The 20,001-nt window shown below is 37.8% G+C and overlaps 1 protein-coding gene across 2 annotated transcripts in view; it reads right to left on the reverse strand.

Annotated features, from left to right (window-relative positions):
* Nucleotides 1-20,001, reverse strand: part of IMPG1 (interphotoreceptor matrix proteoglycan 1) — a 126,909-nt gene that overhangs the window by 29,779 nt on the left and 77,129 nt on the right. The gene's annotated exons all lie outside the window — the stretch shown is intronic.

Genomic DNA, 20,001 nt, shown 5'->3' on the forward strand with positions numbered 1-20,001 from the left:
TATATTGGCCATTCAACTTGTTAAATATCTGATAGCATTTGAAGGTCTTTCCACTTTTACATGAGTATACCTTGATAATTTCTACCACCACTTTGCATTTCTTCCTTGGGTAAGAACACATTGAACTACTAAAGTCTATTCTCTTTTTGGTACAAAATTAAAATCAGTAAGTATTTATGAACCAAGAAAGTGGTTATATGAGACTTTCAGATAAAGAGATCCGTGGGTTATTAAAATATTCCAATAAACCTAAATCCAGAGCCACTGACGATGTTTAAGGCATCAGGCAGATCAAAACAAGGAGCTTTCTGTGATTACTTCAGTGGCATTCTGGCAAACATGTGGAAAAGCTTGTGCTGAAATCCGAATGCTAAGCATGATGAATGGCCTGTCTGGATGCAGATAGAATCTTTGGACTCTCAGTCAGCTAATTTACTAGAGTGCAATCACCCAAACTGAAACTCCAAGTGATAAACAGCTCTGAAACGTGGAATCATATTATTTTTATGAGTTTCTTAAAATAAAACCTGCCTGTTGGTGAACTGTACCCAGATTTCAGAGAAGTACCCTCCTTTCTCTCACCCGAGGAGAATGCCTGGGCATGCCCCCCCATCCTTATGCAACTGCCGGAGGATGTTTTCTAACATCCACAATCTCTCTGGATACACACCCGTAGTTTTATCTAAGTCTTCACTGCCATGGACTGACTGTTTTCTCTCTCTCCCAAATGCATACTTGGAAGCCCTAATCTCCAATGGGACAGTATTTGGAGGCTGGTCTTTGGGAGGTAATTAGGTCATGAGGGTGGATCCAGCATGAATGGGATTAGTACTCTTGTAAGAGGAGACACGGAGAGATGAGCTCTCCCTCTGCTATGTGAGGACACAGCACGAAGGCATCTTTCTGCAAACCAGAAAGAAGCGCTCCATCAGGGGCCAAACCAGCTGGCAGCCTGATGGAGGGCATCCCAGCCTCCAGAACTGTGAAAAAGAAATTCCTGTTGTTTAAGCTCCCCCGTCAATGGTATTTTGTTGCAGCAGCCTGAGCTGACTAAGACATCCACAGAAGGATCTCAGATGAATAAATGAAAAGGCTGCAAATACTATCGTGGTTTGATTTGACTTCTTTGTGTCATGGGGAACTGGATATGAACCTGTGTTCCTATGATATGGTCTTTCTGCTCCTCCAGATGATAAGGGTCTGGGGAGAAACACAATGACAGATATCTTCATTCTGCCCCTGGGCCAGAATCTTATTACTCACACTTCTGTTACTAGATAGACTTTAGCCAGATTAAAATAGTCTGCGGCCTTAATGTCATCAACCAATAAAAGTGAATTTCAAACTCCTTCACTTTGTGGCACTTTAACATTAATCTTTTACATTCAAAATAAACCTAACCAAGTTCTTTCACTGATAGAACAGCTGGATATTTCAATGTAGGGTTGCTAGGGATGCCTGGGTGGCTCAGTCGGTTAAGTGTTTGTTTTTGGCTCAGGTCATGATCTCAGGGTTCTGGGATCGAGTTCTGCATCAGGCTCCTTGCTCAGCAGGGAGCCTGCTTCCCCCTCTTCCTGCCACTCCCCCTGCTTGTTCTCTTGTCTCCCTCTGGCAAATATATAAATAAAATCTTACAAAAAATTAAATGTAGGGTTGCAAGATAAAGTGCAGGATTCTCATTGGAAAATACATTACAAATTTTACATGCTTATCTGAAATTCAGATTTAGCTGGGTGTCTTATATTTTTATTTCCTGAATCTAGCAGTCCCATTTAATTGTGGTTTTACAAGACTCTATTCTTTCTTTACTTGAGATTGAAACTATTAAAGCTATGGCCAATTCTTTTGAAATAAAAATATTATCAAACCTCATCAGTACTTACAAATGTATTTTAAACAATTATGTTTTCATTTGGTTTTTATGTAAAAATTATACATGTCAATGACACAGGCCATTTCAACATTAAGTTTTTTGCACGGTAACAGAGAAGTCAAGCACTAAAAGCCAAGGCCATTTATTTTATCATGAGGTATGCAAAATAAGCAGACTCAAAATAACTTGACTTTTAGCTGTCATGGCTAAGTGTGTGTGGGGTTCCTGTGAGGGTGTGGGCTGGGCTTCTATGTCAGTGTGCATGGTGAGGGTGTTGGTTAGAATTTCAGCTACTGTGTGTAGAATAAATGGCTAGTTTGGCCACTTTCTGGGCAAGAGACCTGTCCAAAAGCAAAGGCCACAGATAAAATGGTCCGAACCAAAGTATATGAATTCAGGTTTAGCTGAAACCCACAGTGAGAGATGCTGCTAACGGGTGAAGATGGGCACAGTGGGGGCAGCCAGAAGCCTGACTTACTGCCAAAGAAAGGCAAAGCAGAAGATGAGCAAGGTGTGAGGGACAAGTACAGATGAAAGAATATTTTAAATGCTTCTAGAAAAAGATAAACACACTTGCCATAAACATAAGTGGACATCTAATTTATGTTTACACTTGATCTTAACCAAAAGGCCAAGAAGCAATCTAATTTATGTTTAAATAGCTAATCTTTTTTAAATATTCAAGTGGCATGACCAACAATTGCTTAATTCTATATCAAACAAATCCATTCTTATTTATCATTACAAGAAAATTATTTTCCTTTTGGCATAGTATAGGGATAGGAAATAAGTCTTCAGTACACATTCATTCAACGAATAAATATTGAGAGCCTACTATGTGCCAAGCACTGTTTCAGGTGCTGGAATATATCAGTGAACAAAACAGATGAAAGTTTTGGCTCCAAGGAGTTTACTGTCTAGTGGAGGAAGACAGAAAGTAGACAAATAAACAATGGGAAATAGACAGTATACCAAGGTGTGACAAGTGCTATGGAAATAAAGTGGGAAGTGGGGTGAGCGTGCTGGGTTGGCAATTTATTATATAGAGTGATCACTGAGAATATAATATTTGAGCAAGACCTGAAGGAGGCTGGAGAGTTTAGCGTGCAACAAATGCAAATAAAGAAAGCCAAAGGAAGAAGGGTGTCTTTCATGTTTTAGTAACAGCTGGCTGGGAGGGCAGCATGGCTCGAATGGAGTTCTGTACTAGCAATCGAGTATGAGGGTGATGAATGATATTTTCAAACATTCAAGATTCAAAGAATTCCTCCTAGGCTTCCTTTTCTAGGATGTTTTCACCTAAAATGATGGCAAACCAAGAAATAGGAAGAAATGGGATACTGAAAAAAACTTAGGGAAATCCCCCGACAGGTGGTGAAGGGGTCTTTCAGAGAGATAGGTACTGCGGGTGTCTCAAGTATATAGAATACTTGTATCATCAAAGCCTCTGCCATTGTGGTAAATGATTTAACTAGACAAAACTGCTGGAGGATGTTCTCTACAAGACGAGAGAGTAAATCCAGAGAGAGAAAGCCTGAGATCTAGGGATCAGGGAATCCAACTCAGTAGAAAGGCCAAGGAAAGTATAAGGATGACAGAAGAGGAGAGTCCCATGTGACAGCTCTCCAAAAAGCTTAGAAAGTAGCACTCTAGGAGAAAGAGAAGAAGGTCTCTGAAAATTGGAAGAGATAAGTTACCTGATGTGGAAAAGTATGTTGGAAAACTCAATGGAAAATTTGGGAATAGTTGACATTAAATACAAAGAAAACAAAGCAAATTAAAAAAAATCAAAGAAAACATTAACTCTAAGAAAACAGAAAGGAAACACAGAGCAAATAGATCAGCTGTGAATATATAAGTGCTGAGTATTGATTTAATAACAGTTATCACCATTTTGGGAGATGGGGCGGAAGCAGAAGGATGGTATTGTAGAAACACAAACCTTTATTTACAATAATAGGAAGACAATAAACGATATATAAAACTGATGACTCAAAAAATATATATTATTTAAAATTATAGGATGAGTAAATGCCAGAAGAAATAGCTGAGTTAAGACACTACTTTTGGTAACTGGGATTGCACAGTGGGGAGGTGTGAGATAGTGAAATGCTGTATTTGTCAGAACACTTTAATGTGACTTGACTTAAGAAAACTTAAGTGTTTTATTTTGGGATAATTGTATATTCAAGTGCAGTTCTAAGAAATAATAGAAAGTGACATCGGTAAAAATGGCATAGTAAGAAACTCCAAAAGTCAAGTTGTCCTTTACATTCAAAACTTGCAGCAAGTAAGTAGTTGTGATATAATAGGAAATATATATTTGGTCTCTGCTTCCAGTTCCTAACACAGAGCTCCTAAATTCCTTGTAATTTCCTGGGTGATAGGAGCATCTTTTGTTCTAGTAATGTGACTTTTGGTGGGTTCTTGGATAGCATCCAAGCTGGAAGCTGGACACTGGAATGACCAAGGCAGGATTAGAAGCTTGGAAAATTTCCCCCACCCCCTATCCTCTGAGGAGAAGGGAGGGGCCAGAAATTGAGTTAATCATTGATCATGTCTACGTGATGAAGCCTCCATAAAAATTCCTGAACTATGGGTTTTGTAGAACTTCTGGGTTGGCGAACACATCCATGTGCCAGGAGAATAGTGCACTCCAGTTCCACAGGGACAGATGCTTTTGCACCTGGGACCTTTCCAGAACCTCACTCTATCTATCTATCTAGCTATCATCTGTCTGTCTGTCTATCTATCTATCTATCTATCACCTATCATTCTCCGTGTCCTGAATCCAACTAGAATTGGTGCAGTTCGTCTGCTTCCTTTTGGTTCTCTAGATACATCTAAGGATGGTGCTAACTATTCAGGGAAGCTGGGTGTTCTAGAGTCCTATCCATCTGGACTAACAGCAGAAGCCATCAGACCACCCCTCCATACCACACCCTTCATTTGACTTCTCATTTATAGATATATATATATATATATTTTTTTTTTTAAAGATTTTATTTATTTATTTGACAGGTAGAGATCACAAGTAGGCAGAGAGGCAGGCAGAGAGAGAGAGGAGGAAGCAGGCTCCCTGCTGAGCAGAGAGCCCAATGTGGGGCTCGATCCTAGGACCCTGGGACCATGGCCTAAGCCAAAGGCAGAGGCTTTAACCCACTGAGCCACCTAGGCGCCCCTCATTTATATATTTTTAATGTCCTTTATAATAAGCTGGTAAACATAAGTATTTACCTGAGCTCTGTGAGCCATTATAGCAGATTATGAAATTGAGAAGGGGCTTGTGGGAACTGTAATTTATTTTTTATTTTTCTAAATTTTATTTATTTTAACAAAAACTGTATATATTTAAGGTATAGAACATGATTTGACATACATATGCATAGTGAAATGATTGCAAAAGTCAAGTTAATTAACCTATCTCCTCAGATAGTTATCATTTTCTTTGTGAAAAGGACCCTTGAAATCTCCTGCAGTATTCAATACAGCATTATTAAATGCAGTCATCATGCTATACTTAAGATCTCTGGACTTACTCATCCTATGTAACTGCAACTTAAATCCTTTGATAAATATCTTCCCCCCCACCTCTCTGCCCCTGGTGACCACCAATATGCTCACTGGCTCCAGGTATTTGAATTTTTAAGATTCTACGTTTAAGTGAGATCATGCAGTTTTTTCTTTCTGTGTCTGGCTTATTTCACTTAGCACAATGTCCTCAAGGTTCATTCATGTTGTTGTAAATGGCAGAATCTCCTTTTAAAAATATATATCTCACAATTTCTTTAACTGTTCATCCACTGACAGACACCTACAGCTGGCTGATCAGAAGTACAAGTGGTAAGTGACAGCCTGGGACTTGCAACAGGGAAGTGGCGGGGGGCTGGGGGCAGTCTTGTGGAGCTGAGCACTTAACCTGTGGGGTCTGCACCAGATGTGGGTAGGTAGTGTCAGACTGAATTGTTCGATATCCACATGCTGTCTGGAGAGTTGGAGAATTGGTTGACACTGAAGACCCCTCCATATATATAGTTGATGTTAAAAGTATTGTGAATAGAGAAATAGTTTTCCTTTTAGTAGGTAAGCCCTCAGGAACTTTGGCACCCACGAGACCCTCTTAAAAAAATTATCTCATGACACATTCTAGCCAACTCCAAGATAAAATAGAGAACTCGGGAATGTAGAAGCTGTGGTAGGAGGTTTGAGAGTGAGACTTACATCCACTTAAATATGGAAATCTGCCTAAGAAGCCATAAGAGTTGTGACTGCAGAACCAATTCTAAACTTATGAAATGTGACAATTGTAACATAGTCATCTTACTACCAAGATGGTAATAAGTCATCTTACTACCATCTTACTACCAAAACTGGGAGTGAAGATGGCTGGATTATGAGTGTTTTGATACATTTATCTTTCATAGCAGTACATAAAAAATGCTGCCTAGTGTTGATACATGTAGTGTAAATGATAACAACTCCAAATTAATGTTTCAGGTAATCTTTCTTTAGGGATGTCTTAAGAATGAATATGTCATGAAGTAAGCAAATATTTATCTGCAATTCAGCAATTTCTTGCATGTCATTTCAGTTTCTTTTTCTTCTGTTAAAGTCAAGCAAAATTAAGTGCAGTCCATTTGATTAGGGTGACATTGTAGAAAAATTCAATTTTTGTAAAAGTACTTCTATCTTTTTAGTTATATTGACAGATATTTGAAATGATAGCTATCATTTAGTTATTTCTGAGTTGCAGAACTTTAGCAACGTTACTTCACTTTTTTTTTTTTTGGTAATTTCTTACATCCTTTAACATTTTATTTTATTTTATTTTATTTTTTGAGAGATAGTGAGCATACATGTATGAGCGAGGGGTGCGGGTGGAGGCCAGAGGGAGAGAGAGAATCTTTAAAAAAAATTATTTTTATTTTTTATTTTTATTTTTTAAAAAGTTTTTATTTAAATTCAATTTAGTTAACATATAGCGTATTATTAACTTCAGGGGTAGAATTTAGTGATTCATCAGTTGCATATAACACCCAGTGTTCATTATACTAATTGCTCTCCTTAATGTCCATCACCCAGTTATCCCATCCCCCACCCACCAAAGAGGGAGGTTCTTTTTTTTATATAAAATTTTTTAGTTTTTTTAGAAACATATAATGTATTTTTATCCCCAGGGGTACAGGTCTGTGAATTTGCCAGGTTTACACACTTCACAACACTCACCATAGCACATACCCTCCCCAATGTCCATAACACCACCACCCTCTCCCGATCCCCCGCAACCTCAGTTTGTTTTGTGAGATTAAGAGTCTCTTATGGTTTGTCTAGAGAGGGAGATTCCTTTTTTTTTTTTTAAGATTTTATTTATTTATTTGACAGATAGAGATCACAAGTAGGCTGAGAGGCAGGCAGAGAGAGAGAGAGAGGAGGAAGCAGGCTCCCTGCTGAGCAGAGAGCCTGATGTGGGGCTTGATTCCAGGACCCTGGGATCATGATCTGAACCAAAGGCAGAGGCCTTAACCCAGTGAGCCACCCAGGAGCCCCTAGAGAGGGAGATCCTTAAGCAGGCTCCATCCCCAGCACGGAACCCACCTCAGAGATGGATCTCACAACCATGAGATCGTGACCTGAGCCAAAATCAAGAGTCTGACACTTAACCAACTGAGCCACTCAGGTGCTCCTGATAAATATTATTTTTAAAAAGCCTCTTGTTTAGTCATTCAATATAAATATAGACTTACTGTTTTTCTCATAGACATAGATATTTTGTAAACCTCAGTGAAAAAAAAATAGCTTCATGGATATCTGGAGTAAATGTGAAATTTCAGATATATCTGCACTTTAAGTAAAAGTCTTAAGCAGAGCCACCAAAGAGGCAAAATATTTTACTATGAATTCTTTATTGTTACTAATAATGTTAAATAACATCTGGACTAAAACTGAAACTGGTAAGAATATTAATTTGTAAGCCCTGGGGAACTTCATTGTGTTTTCTTACTATTTTAATTAGATGTTTCTATCAGGTTATGCCTCAAATTCTAGTCTTAGAATCTTGGGAGGCAGGATTGAGGATAGGATAGGAAGAAACTAATATTTATTTGGCACCTGTTATGTTCTAGGTACTATACAGTGATATTTAAAAAAAAATTCTCCATTTACTTTAAGCTGTTTTATATTTCCCCAACTGATTATACACTCTGCATTTGCTACTTGAAGTGAATTATCAGAGTCTTGAAGTATCTAATTATGGCTTCTCAAGTGATTTAACTGGGTAATTAAGAGAGGTACCCCAAGGCTACAAAGATGAGTGTCCCCTCAACCAGTGGTCATCATTAGAATGAAATATGCACATCTATGTATTCTAGCCTGATGCGTTCCTCTTTCCAAATTATCAACAAAGGTACTTTTTTTTTTACAGTTTAATAAACTAAACTGTTTATTAACTATAAACTTTTCCCTCATTTAAAAAAATGCTGAATCTGAGAAATCTTATTAGACTTAAACTGTGCCTTATATAATATAAAAATTACAGACCTCAGAGCTGCAACACACCTGATTATTTTCTCCCTTCACTGTGGGTAACATATCTCTAACAACTTTCAATTTAAAATCAGCCCTATATAAGAAAATTGTAAGGATGCATTTGGAAAAAGAGCCCAACTATGTCTTTCCCTCATTTGTTGGTGGTCTTAATAAAATTTTTGACTGTCTGCTCTGAAGAAATAAACATTTTGAGACAAATGAAGTAATTGTTACATGGATATAACATGCAGTGATGCTATAGCTTTTAATAACACAGTCATAATTCAATTCTGAATGGCTTCTGAATTATTTATTCCAAGATTATTGAAGAGGTTGTTTTTCTAGCTCTGGCTTGCAAAGCAAAATAATCAATATTTTTCTCTCTATTAATAACTTTATATGTATCTAAGGAAATAATAAAGATTAAGATAAAATAAAATGTGAGTTTGGGAATATGGAAAGCACACAAAATATTACACGGTAGACAGCCTCTAATATGGCCACTGATGACCTTCACTTTCTGTTATTCATATCCTTGTACAGTCCCTCCTACATGCATGGAAGTTACCTCCACAGAATGCTATGGAGGTAATGATTAAAAGTTTCTGGTACCCAATTTCAATGAGAAGGGAGTTTCCCCAAAAACCAAACAATTCTCTAACACCATCTGGGTATAACACAATGCAACTCAATCCTGACACCATCTACCTGGAGATAGCACCAGATTCCACATGTTAAGGGCTCAGCCCCGCAAGACTGTCTTCCATTTCAGATGCCATTTGTAAGCCCAGATTGTTACCTGTGCTTCTGACCAACTCGCTACATATTGGGGGGTTCCTACAAACCCCTCCCTGAAGTAAATTTCCTACAGTAGCTCACAGAACTCAGGAAACCCATTTACTCACTAAATTACCAATTTATTACAAAGGATATTAAAGGATACAAATCAAGAGCCACATGAAGGATACATAGGGTTGGGTCCCAAACATAGGAGCATCTGTCCTTGTGGAGTCTGGAGCCCAGCATAGTGGCATGTGGAAGACCTTTGGCTCCCCAACCTGGAAGCTCTCCAAGTCCCTTCCTTTGGGGTTTTTATGGAGGCTTCATTATATGATTGACTATATCATTGGCCATTGGTGATTGATTTAATGCCCAGTCCCTCTCTCCTCTCCAGAAATCAGGGGTGTACTGAAACTTTCACCCCTCTATTCATGATTAGCTCCCCTGGCAACGAGCCCTCCTCCTTCAGTGCTTTCCAAAAATCAACTCATCAACATAAACCTAGTTGTGGTGAAAAGGGCTTGATATGAACAACAAGATGCCCATTTCACCTTTATGTCTCTGAAGTGATTTTAAAAACTGAGACAAGAAGACAAATATTATAAGAAGAGACGTTCCCATTGCCCTTATTGCTCAGGATATTGCAAGGGTTTGGGGAGCTGGGATCCAGGCACTGTGGATGAAGACTAAATATATGTGAGAAATGTTTTTGTTATCCAAATAACCAAGCATATATTTCCTGTAAATCGCAATATTACAGTGATGTATGGTTATGAGGCTAGGTCACAAAAGATGTTATGTCTTTTGCCTTTCTCTCTTGAATCAATTATCCCAAGGGAATCAGCTGCCATGTTGTGAGGACACTCAAGCAGCCGTATGGAGACGCCCATATGAAGAACTGAAGCCTTCCTGTAGCTAATTTGCCAGGTGTGTAATTCACCTTGGAAGTAGCTCCATCAGTCCCTGTCAAGTCTCTAGAGGACTGTAGCCTTGGTTGATATCTTGACTGCAACCTCAGGAGAGACCCTAAGCCTGAACTACCCAGTTAAGTCACTCCTTGATTTCTGATCTACAGAAACTGGGAGAGATAATAAATGCTTGTTGTTGCTTTAAGCCACTAGGTTGTGGAGTAATTTTCTATGCAGCAATAGGTAACCAATACACACAGAAACCCTTAAAGGTCTGGAAATTACAGAATTGTAGGTCTACCAATCTCTGACTCTGGCTTTTATCAGAATACCACAAAGAATGTCACTTTTGGCTTAGAATAATTATTTTTAAACATGCCCTTCTTATTTTATAAGAATGCATCATAATTTGCATTAGATAGGCTGGAAGATCATATCAGTATTCTGATCTGCATTGGAGACATTAGATTCCAACCTATTAATAGGAAAGCTATTATGAAATGATAGCTTTCATATGATATGAAAAGGGGGAAGAATGAGTAGAAGGGATAGAGAAAAGACAGATTACATATTCAGGAATATGGTTTCTAAGATTGGTTTTGCCACTCTGAATTGCATTTACCTAATCTAGGTTGCAATAGGCTGCCTCCCTGCCAGGTGTTCCCAATCAATCAACTCAGTACCCCCTTTCCTAACAAATACTTTGTAATGCCACCTTTATGACCCTGAAGTGACCTTAATCAAGAATATAACCTAGCTAATATGCATTTCCAAAAAAATCAATGCATTGTTCAAATTGTGACATAAAGGAGAAATAAAAGGAAAATAATTTATTATAATATATATTTCAGAAGACAGTACAACACCATAAGACACAATAAAGCAGTTAGAAGCTTGTACTTATATGTAAATATCTATAAATATCACCGGATTCCACAGATACAAAGACAGACTGATTCAGCTATTGTTCTGGCAACATAAATACCATGATCACCACTGTCCTAAGAGAATTGATTTTCTGAAATGATGGTTAACACTTAGTAAAGTTCAAATAAAACAAAATACAATCTCCCCTTAATTTATGTATTAGTTGCATTCCTAGAAAAGTCACGTTAGATAAAAATTTTGCAAAATATACTTGTAAATCATACTTATGTGAAAAAAGAAAGGTCAGGAAAAAATGTGAACCAGGGGCGCCTGGGTGGCTCAGTGGGTTAAAGCCTCTGCCTTCGGCTCAGGTCATGATCCCAGGGTCCTGGGATCGAGCCCCACATCGGGCTCTCTGCTCCGCAGGGAGCCTGCTTCCTCCTCTCTCTCTCTCTGCCTGCCTCTCTGCCTGCTTGTGATCTCTGTCTGTCAAATAAATAAATAAAATCTTTAAAAAAAAAATGTGAACCATTTAAGTGTCTTTAGTTTAACTGCCAGGTTATCTGATTTATAGGGGCCTGTTTCTTTTATTGCTTTGCAATCTGTTAGTTGAAGGATGCCTAGAGTAATGCAAATCATTGTTGTCCATAGAAAGGCAAAGGATTTTCATCAAGTGGAAAAGAATAGCTTATTTCCTTGTGGATATTCACCAATTTTGCATACAATGGTATATTTATTTCCTTTTTTTTTTTTTTTTTTTGGGAGAGGTCACCCAGATTCCAACCGCCCTCATTTTTAATTGCTGATCATGTGTTGTTTGAATTCTCTTTCAAACTGGTCATAGCATCTTGTTTCCCTGTTAGTTAATTTGTTAGGCACAATTTTTTTTGACACCTGTCATTTTATAAATGTGTAAGAGTCACGATTTTACTTTTTAATAAAATTTTACTTTAATAGGAGCTAAGGTCTAGGCTTAGAAGTTAATAGTTTTGTTTTTTTTTCCCCAACATACATGAATGTCTAGCAAGATAAACAAAAGTCTTGTTGGAAGCAGAAGAATTCTTTGTTGTGTAGTATTGTCCTTAAATTCTAGAATTTCTCTTCCCACTAAATATTAGTGATGCTCTCCCATTATGGCAGCACCAAAAATTGCCCTTTCCCCCCAAATCCACAAACCATATCCTACAAGGTTGTATACTGCCCCATTGAGAATTACTGCTGACAATGTTGAACTTTAACCTGAACTTTACCAGAAAACACTTATGGTTAAGAACCCCTCACCTCAACAATTTTACTTTCTGAAATCTCCCCACCATCTTTTGTTCTGGGAAAGGGCTAAATGCAAAGAATCGCCTTTCCTCCTAGGACTCTGGTAATACTTGTCTACTCTTTCCCATGACTCCCATAAGCCACATAGATGACTCCCTGGTTTACCTGCCTTTATAAAACTCCATCTCCTCTGAGACAATCTGGATGGACCTAGAATATATTATACTAAGTGAAATAATTTAGATTGAGAAAGACAAATAGGGTATTATTTCACTCATATGTGGAACCTAAAAAAACAAAATAAATGAATGCACAAAGAAAAAGCAGAACCAGACCTATAAATACAGAGAACAAATCGATGGTTGCCAGAGGGGAGGGAGATAGGGTGTCGGGCAAGATGGATGAAAGGAAGAGGGAGATAAAGACTTCCAACCATGGAATGAATAAGTCATGGGAATAAAAGGCACCGCATAAGGAATACAGTTAATGATACTGTAACAGCGATGTATCAGAACAGATGGTAGTCATACTTGTGGTGAACACAGCATAATGTATAAACTTGTCAAATTGCTAAGTTGTGCACATGAAACTACTGTAACATTGTGTGTCAACTACACTCAAATAAAACAACAACAACAACAACAACAACAACCCATCCACACTTTCCTTTGAGACATTCCTCATTAATGAATGTTCTCCGTATTCTAACAGTGTGAATAAAATTGTGTCCTTAATTATCTGGTATATTTTGTTTTACACACTGTTCTAAGCTCTAACTTTACAAACTGTATGCATGTACACATTCTTCATTGATTCCCTAAATCAATCATTCCTCAGTTATTGAACATCTACTACGTTCCAGTATAAAATGGTGATTTAAACCAATTGCTAGATGCCTTTATGGTTATTTTAAAGGTACATTGGCTTTAAGTCATGGACTGGAGCGGCAAACCCAGAAAAGATATTTCCAATTAATCCGATGATCAGTTTTATAGAGAATCAGTGGATTCATTGTTTGATAATTTACTGGAATCTTGTTTTCTAAAATTAAGCTTTCTGTATATTCACGAAACCATGGGTGAAGAGTAAAAAGGCATTGGACTTGGAATATTTGAACATTTGATTCAATTCTGCCTTACTTCACTCAATCATTCATTCATTTAACAAATATTTATTGCTTATTGATAAGTGCCAGGCATTTTGCTAGTTCATAATAACAGCTCTTCTTTTTTTGTTACTTGGTACATATTAGATACAGTTCTAAGTGCTGTACACATTAACTAAATCTTCACAAGAACCCTCCAAATTAGTACTATAATGACCGTTGCACAAATGAAAAATGAGGCACAGATAGAAGTTAAAAAACTTGCCCCAGGCTGCACATGGTTGAGCTGGGGGCTGCAGGCACACAGCACAGACTCCAGGACCCATCTTCCTTCTCTGCTGAGGCTGGGGTAATGAATACAACAGACCCAGGCCTTGTCTTCAGGGAACATTCAGTCTTCAAGCATTCGCCATCTAATCTCAAGTATGCCAAGTGCTGTGAGAGAGGACACTTGGAGTGCTTTGGGAGGCATAAAAGGGAGACCTAACTTTCATGAGCTGCTAGAACTGCATTTGTGAAATGAAGCTGGTAAGAAGACCTGCTCTCTTGGCTGTAGGGATGGGGTGAGGAGCAAAACCAAATATGATATAAGAAAGCAAAATTTAGCAAGTACAATTCTCCAAACCACAAGCTGTGCTCCTTTGCGGAAAACAAACAAACTAGGGTACACTGGAGATGCCAGTCTGGCTTCAGGAGAGAGTCTCTTCAGAGAATGACCTTAAGTAATTTTGCTTGTGAACTGCTAAGCTCAAAGCAAGTGTTATTTTTTTAAAAGAAGGTACACATTTCAGGGCAAATTTGGAAAACTGTTTACTTCACAAAGAATTTGTATAAGAATATCATAAAAACACTGAAGGTATGTTTAATGAGGATTTTCTTAATTGCAATAAATATTCAACAGTTTAAATGAAAATAAGGTTGATTTAAAAGTCACGCATGCACTTTAAAGGATGATCAGGGACTTGGTTTTTCTACTAGTCAATGGAAGAAATGCAGCATGGATAGGAACTTTAGAGAGATGCTGCATTTTCTTTTGGGAACATAGGAGGCTATAAATCACAAGTGAGTCAGACCTAAAATAGAGTATCTCCATTGGCTTGGAAATGCCCGTGCCAGGAATATATGTTCCCCGAGGGCAAAGCCTGGGCCTTCCGTTTGGGAGCATCTTGAACAGAGCACTTTGCACATGCCCAGTAATGACTCCTGTTTGGTCGGTGACGGAGAAGCTGGCAATCAGAGATCAGTGAGTGGTGGTGAGTTCCTGGTGTGTGCCAAGTTCCTGAGCCAGAGAAGGTGATCTATGAAACAGGGTCTGGCATGCTCTAAGCATATTGGGACAAAATGAATTCTGTTCAGAGTCTATCTCTGATGTCCTAAAAAAGTTAAAGGAGTTTAGTTTCCGCTGGGAAACATTGGGAAAAATTGTGAAATGAGTTTAAAAGATTATTAGGTGTCTTTTCAAGAAGATACTGAGCAACACCTAGCAGACCTTTGGAGGTTATGTGATTTTTAGAGGGTTCTGTGCTTTTCATGGTCTTTGAGCTATTTTATAACTCTATAAGCTATAGAAAACTCATGGTAATGCCAATAACTTAGTCCTTAGAAATGTAGGCAAATTTTTTTTGGATGGGCATGCCATTGATTTCCTTCCTATGGAAGAGACAATTCTAAACATTCTATTTTTATTGCTGAGTGATTCTGACAAGTTTTGCATCATTTTGTGAATTTGTGTCAGCATTCCTGATTGCCTGTATCATGGGTTGGCAAATTTCTTCTGGAAAGAGCCAAATAGTCAATATTTTGGGCTGTATAGGTCCTGTGGTCTCTATTGCAACTGTTGAACTCTGCTGTTATAGATCTAAAGTAGCCACAGTAAACCATGGGCATGGCTGGATGTGCGTGGTGAAACTGAATTTCATATAATTTTCACATGTCATGAAATGTTATAATTTTTTTGATATTTTCTAACCATTTAGAAACATAAACACCATGCCTATCTTGCAGGCTGTACAAAAACAGGCAGGAAGCTGGATTTGGCCCACAGGACTGTAGTTTGCTGATCCCTGGCTTATAGTTTGTCTGTTCTTTGGATTCTCCTTTGAACCAGCTGCAACATCTTATTGGCTCCCACATTAACTAATGAATTAAATAAAATCTTCGACTATGTGCTCACTTTCACTTTACATTTGAATGAGAGTCTTGATCTTACCTTTAAAAAACTATTCTTTTTTAAAATAAAGATTTATTTATTCACTTGAGAAAGAGAGAGAGTGAGCAAGCAGGGGAAGAGCAGAGAGAGAGGGAGAGAGACTTCCTGCTGAGCCCAAAGTGGAGCTCCACCCCAGGACCCTGAGATCATGACCTGAGCTGAAATCAAGAGTTGGATACTCAACCAACTGAGCCACCCAGATGCCCCTAAGTTTTTTTCTTTAACATGTGTGAAACGAAGTTACTGGAATTCAGTTGAGTTATTTGGAGAACATGAATCAAAAGACTGAGATTCTCTGCCCTGGGTAAATATTAGACTCCTGGGAAGTTTTCAGAACTATATCAATATCTGGGTCCTTTTGTAAAGGAATTAAGTTAGACCTTTAACAGACGGCCTCTACATTGGTATGTTTAAAAAACTTTTGAGGGCATTCTCATGGGCTACAAAATACTAAGTAATTTTATTGCTATCTTACACCGTGTACCTTGGAAAGTTTTTTTTTACATGTTTTATCTAAAATGATCCTCAAAATTTTAGTAAATATTATAAAAGGTAATTACATTGCCTACAAATTTGTAATTTATTTCCCATACCAAACCAAACCCTTTCCCATTATATGATTTAATATCAGTTAACTAAATAACAAATACAAACTTTCCTTTGGCTTTTTGTCTCCTTCCCTCTGTGTTGTCTGCGTCTGGACCTCTCTCTCCTGACTCTGACATTCCCACGCAGTGCAGCTAGTCGGCTGTGGCAGGGAGTCTTTGTACCCAAGACAATGCATTTTTGTTCCTTCTCCATCTTTCCTTTTAATGAGTTCCAATATACTCTTTCATTTTTGGCATATTTTGTTATTGCCTTCTTTTCTCTGGGCTCATCCTTTATATCATTTATGTCTGTTAACAACCCTGTGAGAAATGGGGTTGTACTCTATTTACAGACAAGGAATCTGAGGCTGAGAAAATTTAAAAGTCCTACTCAAAATTAACTTATGACACAGCACAAAAGTTCAATTTTCCTAACATGTCCATTTGATTTCCATACAAAATTCTAAAAGTTGTTGACGTTTCCCTCTTTGCCAGGGCTTTATTCATTCATGTACGTGAACCTGCATTCATTCAACAAAAATCACTGAGTATCTACCATCTGCTGGTACTTGTTAGACACGGGGCAATTGCAGTGAACGAGAGAAATACACTTCCTGTCGCAGTGTTTAGAGTAGCTAAAAATATGGCAGTAGCTCCAATTTATTGATCATCTTCTATGTATGTATTTTATTGTACTGAAAGATCACATCCAAGTTTTAAGGTGTTACCATTCACACTACACAGATAAAGAAACTGAAAGTGTAGAAAAATAAATATTCTTAAAATAAATAAAAATAAATTCTTAACATAGTACCAGTGATGAGTACTTAATAAGGCTGGTATTGGGATAATATACTCTTGGTCTCAAGGAAAAAGGGGAGTTTAGCAGGTGGTAGATGTAATATATGTTATGAGGAGGTGGATGGAAAAGGGATGAGGGGTGGGGACATTCAACAAAGTGGTGCTGCTGAACCTTTGTGGATTACATGCTATTGACAGCACAGAACAATGACCCTGCCAGTTGGGGGCATGTGGATTTAGTAACACAGAAAATAAGAACTTGGCTTCTCATTTTTCAATAAAGAATCTCTAAACCACTTATGCGACTATTTTCCAGGTGGTGTAACTGTCTCCAAGTGCTGGGAGAAGTAGTCTACTGACAATGTCACCACCACTTTCCATTTTTGTTTAGGGAGAGCCTGGAAGCTGAGATTTGTGTAATCGCTAAGCAAGGAGTCCACAGAGTCCTTTTTTCAATGAAAAGACAGACTGGAGAAACTTCAAGTTAAGGAAAATTATGTCAGGTACAATTTAACAATTGTGAATCTGACAATGAAGCAAAATCCTTGTTTATATTCTTATAAGATTTCATAATAAAAGAGTAATTGAATTTATTAGCAATAAACTTTTACTAAGAAGGGCAGCTTACCCTGTTAAATCCCAGGCTCTGATGAGGCTAGTGCTGAAATTAATGAGCCAAATGGAAAAGTCAAAGAGTCAAAGTACTTATGATAAGAAAAAAACATATTGAAGCGAGGATGAGAAATGGGAATCTGAGTCCACACAGTATTGGGGGATTAGCTCCCCAGGTTTCTATTGAAGAGTATGTCTCACCAGCCACACCTCATGGGTTTCAAGCAAGACAGTTTCCAACAGAGTCACACTCTTATGGAATGGTGAATTTTTAAAAAGACATACCACAAAATGAACATATTTGAAGGAGAAATTGGGTTCATGAATACTAAAAAGAAGACAAAATAGATACATATAAAAGACTAACTTATCCTGATACAATATTGTGTAGCAAATCTTATGAAACCCTTTTTCCAGAAAAATTTAAACATAAGTATCAGGGTATACCAGGAAGAGAAAACAATATACCCAAAGACACAGAAGTGGAAGAGAGCAGGGGTACCCCTAAGGCAGGGACTGAAATCAGTGTGGTTTGAGCAAGGGCTGGGTTTGGGTGGAGAGAGAGGAGAGTCTTAGGTGCTTCCAGGTGTCCAGCTTGGGCACTTTCCTCGGTGGTTGTTGTATTCAATGAGATAGAAAATAGAGGAGAAGCCTTAGCGTTTTTCATTTATAATCCATAAAATGAAGAGAATTGGCTATTCTGTGCATCTTATGGGATGGTTTAGAAATGAATTAAATAAAAAGGCATGAAGGGGCCCTTGGGTGCCTCAGTCGGTTAAGTGTCTGTCTTGATTTTTGGCTTGGGTCATGATCTCAAGGATTGTGTGATGGAGCCCCGCACCAGGCTCCATGCTGGGTGTGGAGCTTGCTTAAGATCCTCTCTGCCCTTCTCTCTCTCTCTCTCGCACTCTCAAAAAAAAAAAAAAAAAAAAAAAAGACCTGAAAAAGTTTTGAAAGTATTAAAGCCCAAATATCAGTCATAGCTGTAGCTGTCACCATGGAGCAGTAGATTCCCTAAGTGTGCCCACCACCCCCAGCAGCATCGGAATCCCTGGAGAGTTTGCTAGAAATGAAAATTTGCCCCAACCCAGTCCTTCAGAATCAGGAAATCTGGGGGAAGGGCTCAGCAATCTGTGTTTGAACAAGGTCTCAGGGGGGAATTCTGATTCATGGAAAAGTTTGAGAACCTTAGTAAAGGAAAGGTTCTATAGAGTATTATGGGAACGTTTACAGTGATGGAAGCCCAGCCAAGATCTGCTCCTGAGGAGGATGTCAAACACCATTGTTCTTCTGCCCTCAAGCCTTAAGAGTGGCTCCATCTACAGGTGCCTCTTTACTGTATTTTTCTGTAAAGACTTGGGTCAAGAAGAGCTACATGAACATTTACATTTAATACCAAACTCTGCAAAAGGGGAACTCTTCCTTAGTATTAATTTAATTATAGGCAAGGAAATTCAACTTTAGGCAGTAGCTTTGTACTCTGAAGAATAAGAAATTCATAATGTGATCACACTGAAGTTACTTTAGAAATGTTCTTCCATTTGACATTTAAAATGCTTTTTATATCAACGAATGCCATTTTGGAAAAAAAATGACATTTTGTGCAGTATATTTATAGAACTTGTTAAAAAGCAAATACGTGTTAAAACGCATGTTTGAATTTCCAGGATGTTGTCAATTCAATCTGGTTAACACCTATCTTTGCTTACTTCTTAATGGAATATAAATCTCCCATAGAAAGAGAACTAGTTATGATCATTATTCATGGTTTTGCTGAAGTAATGGTTGCAGAAGATATTTGCATTTCAGCCACTTAAAGCAATCACTTTCTGCCTCAATGCGTTGAGTTGGTTCTGCAAATACATACTTTGAGAATATTCCTAGAGTACATCACATTCTACCAGCTAGAAGGAATCATTATGTTCAAAGAAGGAAAGAATGAAAGAGACTAGTTCTAAATTTCTGTTTTTAAAAGACAGTTTAGAAGCATGAACATTTTTCTTATACTTTAATAGTTCCAGTTGGAGTTATTTAAAACTCAAATTTCTAACCATTATTCATCTCCAAGTGATCTACCAAAAGCACTTGAACTGCCTTTAGTGCATTTTGTTAATTTCATGTTCTTGCTATTGACAATTATACCTAAAATATATTTCATATGCTTTTATTTTACAATAGATTTTGAAGAATTTGCAAGATCTATTAAGAATAATAAACTGCACTTGAAGAAATCATAGTCTAATCACATATTAACATTAACTCATTAAAAAATTCAACTCCATAGGATATTGCTGGTGGTGGTGGTAGGATTTATAGCATCCTGCAAAGGCAGAATGCATAGGGAATATGAGCATTAAAAGAAAATCTGGATAATTCTGGCAACAGCTTATTATTTATTATCTGGATAAAGAAAATGTATCCATACTCTCCTTACTTGCAGCGAAGAATGCCTGAATCATTAATAT

Source organism: Lutra lutra, chromosome 6 (genome assembly GCF_902655055.1).
Source record: "Lutra lutra chromosome 6, mLutLut1.2, whole genome shotgun sequence".
NCBI lineage: Eukaryota > Metazoa > Chordata > Mammalia > Carnivora > Mustelidae > Lutra > Lutra lutra.